General features: G+C 37.8%; 1 pseudogene; it reads left to right on the forward strand.

The window, feature by feature from the left end:
• Positions 1–534: 534 nt before the first annotated feature.
• Positions 535–1449, forward strand: LOC149156665 (bZIP transcription factor TGA10-like; annotated as a pseudogene).
• The last annotated feature ends 2494 nt before the right edge of the window (positions 1450–3943 follow it).

Genomic DNA, 3943 nt, shown 5'->3' on the forward strand with positions numbered 1-3943 from the left:
AAGAGAGGCTTTGATAATTTTGACTATGCTATCAGCAGTGGACCTAATTAGAGTTTTCAATAACTCTAATATTCTTTCAAGCTTAGCCATTTTTCTTAACAGGTGGAAAATAAAGATTGTGAGCTTCAATTGTATCACTATATACCAAAGTCTTCTCTAACAATTATGCACTATCTTCTTCTACACACAATATGAAGCCTTGATGGTAGGCTTTGGAGCAACGATTAGGATTAACTTTTCTATGGCAGCAACTCAGAAGCAGAGAATTCATATATACAAAATCAACCCATCAAAACAAGGAAACTGAGGGTTTTGATGCCATTATCTCTCTTGTGGGTCATCGATGCTTTGAGTCCTTAAGTTACAATATCACACCATTTTCCATTATATAAAGGGATGACAGGCATAACCCATTTTACTCCAACCATAATCATGGATATCCAACATCCTGCAGTTCAAGAAATAACATTAACAATGATGTGAAGCATGAGACAAGCTAACCTGGATATGAGGGAAAAAACACCAGTTTGATATCACAGAGCCCCAACATCCAGCTCTGAACATGAGGTTGCATCCAAGGCACTCGATGCTAATACATTGAGGTGTCTTGCCCAAAATAGAGAAGCAGCAAAGAAAAGTAGACTGAGAAAGAAGGCTTATGTCCAGCAGTTAGAGTCCAGCCGCATGAAGCTCAATCAACTTGAGCAAGATCTTCAACGAGCAAGAACACAAGGTGTTTTCCTTGGGGCGGGATTTGTTGTTGATCAAGGTCACCCAGGTTTGAGTCCAGGTGCTGCTATTTTTGACATGGAATATTCACGGTGGCTAGAGGAACATCATGGCCAAATGTGTGAGCTAAGAGCAACATTGCAGGCCCACATACCAGACAACGATCTACGCCTGCTGCTAGACAACTGCCTGCACCACTATGACGAAATACTCTGGTTGAAGAGAATTGCAGCCAAGACAAATGTGTTCCACTTGGTTTCAAGGATGTGGAAAATGCCTGCAAAGCGATGTTTCATGTGGATGGGAGTATTTCTTCCCTTGGAACTTCTCAAGATCCTATTTCCTCAGTTGGAGCCCTTGACAGAGCCATAGTTTGTGGGCATTTGTAACTTACAACAGTGTTCACAGCAAGTTGAAGAGGCTCTTCTACAAGGAATGGAGACTCTCCAACAGTCTCTGTTAGAAACCATAATATCTGGATCTCTGACCTCACCTTCAAACGCTGGGAATTACATGGAACAAATGGCCATCACCATGGGAAAACTCGCCAACCTAGAGGGCTTTGTGCGCCAGGCAAACAATTTGAGACAACAGACACTGCACCAACTTCACCGAATACTCACCATTCGCCAAGTTGCGAGATGCTTTCTCGCCACTGGGGAATACTTTAATGGACTTCGAGCATTGAGATCCCTATGGTGTGCTCGCCCACGAGAGTAGCACCTACTCGATGGAAGCTCTTCCGCCGCAACGACGATGACAACTTCATCTGCAAATTATTTCTCCACTTTATGATCTTCGACAACATCAGCATTAGACATTGGGAATTTCACTTTTCCCAGAATCATGTTTTTTATTAATTTGTTTACATATATAATTATGAAATTATCAGCTCATTGCAGCACCCACAGATCTTATCAAGTAGGAGAATTATTTTTCTGGGTGTCAGGATCGCTGCTACTTGTAAATTTGAATTGACTACAATCCCATGAAAGGTTGATGTATCTCTAAATATGGGAACCAGGCATTATATTGAACAGTAAACGTGATAACAGATCCCTCGAGTTTTGAATTTCTTTGTATCAAATCAAGCAGAAATCTATTATACTAGTCGCACGCTGGCTTTTTCTATGCCCATGCAGACTGGATTAGTACAAATGTATCCTATGCCCTCACATATTTAAATATCAAGTTGACATGCAGAACAAGTAGTGGAACATGCCAGAGCAGTCCAGTAGCAACAAAAGAAGTAATGTTCAATCTCACATAGCCCTTGATCATGCGAGTTTCTTGTGCCTTACACTATAGCACTAGTCTGGCATGGCTGACAAAACTGAATGTTATAGCCAGGAATATACCAGTGACACCAGTACGTAGAAAGGTTGTAATGGTTCCTTCAAGGGGCAGTGGTGACAGCATGTAGCAAGAATAGTAATGGCAGTTCTGACATGCAGGAAGGCAGAACTGACATTTAGAGAGTCCACAAAACAAGTGGCTCAAATTAGAGCAGGGCCATAATTCTCCTGCAGCTTTGATACCATGTTAAACTCACATGGAATGCAAACAGCTATATGAAAGATAAGCATTAGATTGCATTTACTATTCACAAGATGTTCATTTATAATACATTGTACATGACTGTTGGATTCATCTTCCAATGTCTCTTGGAATCTGTTGGATGTTCACATTCCACACCAACCCATAGGGGATTAGGTGTCCAACACACACACACATATATATATGGAAACATGTACAAATGCATGCCATTGTTTGTGGTTGTGTGTGTGTAGGATATCTCAGATGGCGATGTTTGTGTGGAAATATCCAACAGTATATATCTACACAAATACTACCATAAACACCACATTGCTCAACTACTTATTGCATGCCACAAGTGAATAAATCTCTAACTCTTTATCTATTTTGGTAATTTATCCAAAAATATAATGCTTATGTGCTTTCATCAAACACATGGTATCCTACAAGCCTTAGCATATAATATATGATTTTGGGATTGTATGGGTTTTCTTCCCTGTTATGGGAATGGTTATACCAAGCTTACTTATGGAACCATAATGAAGTAATCCTCTTGATCATAGGTATGAGATAGCTTGCACATTAACCCTAGCAAGGCGAGAGTTGTTAAAGAGAACATAGAGACTAGGGAAGACCATTATTTAATCAATTATTAGATCTTGACTCTTCTATGACAATAGATTTTCCAAATCATCCAATGGTTTCCTTAGCAATAGAATTCTAGAGGTCGCAATGGCATGTCAAATCTCCCAAAAAATAACCTTGGACACTCCTTTCTAGATTAATACCTTGAAATTTGAAGGAACCCTAAGGTAGCTTATCCAGAGAAGGAATTGCATAAATCTGAGTTATGAGAGTCATTAATGAAGAAAGGGTTCAAAGGTTATTTAAGCATTGCTTGAAGAATTAGAATGAGTCAATACAACATGGGGACTCATAGTGAATGTTTGCTTTGTTGATTCATGTCACACTTGGATTTGAGTTATAATAAGATATAAAGCCCATTAGGTAGTCATTTTCTCATGTACTCACAATACAACTTCGATCAGTGTCATGTACAAATGTGTACATGGGTAGGAGGTATGTTGCACCTACATAATGTGCTTGCATGGACTAGTGTCGATAAAGATAAGTGCTACCATCTATTTCATAATTTTGTTAATTGGTATATGAAGTTGGGTATCTTGTGCATGTTTGATATGGGAATTTATATGAATTCTATTACACAAATTTGGGTAAAGTTATAATTGGAATGAATGTATAATCAATGAAATATATATTTTTTTAATGAGTCTATTATGCATAGATATACTTAATGGGTTATCGTCCATAATTTATGCACAAAATTAGTTAAATTGTATATATAAATCATTGTGAAATATACAATTCTTATTGTGGCATGTACACTTGTATTGGATTTGGATATGTGTAGTAAGATTCTCTAGTTAGAAAGTCCAATTAGACTTATAAAACGTGAGGAAAAAAATTGTTTAACACTTTACTAATGAAGAGAATGTGAGTTAATATATTACAAAGTGGCATTAAAACCTAAATTTAGCATTGGGGCTTTATTGAGGCAAGTAGAATTAGATTAGATTTACAAAAATGTGTTAAATGTCGATGGCACCAATCCACATTAGACTTATCAGTTATTTTATGTGTCGAAAGTGTGAATGTA

Source organism: Pinus tabuliformis, chromosome 9, assembly GCF_031772625.1.
Source record: "Pinus tabuliformis cultivar Carrire ecotype Pingquan chromosome 9, CPIR1, whole genome shotgun sequence".
In the NCBI taxonomy this organism is placed as follows: domain Eukaryota; kingdom Viridiplantae; phylum Streptophyta; class Pinopsida; order Pinales; family Pinaceae; genus Pinus; species Pinus tabuliformis.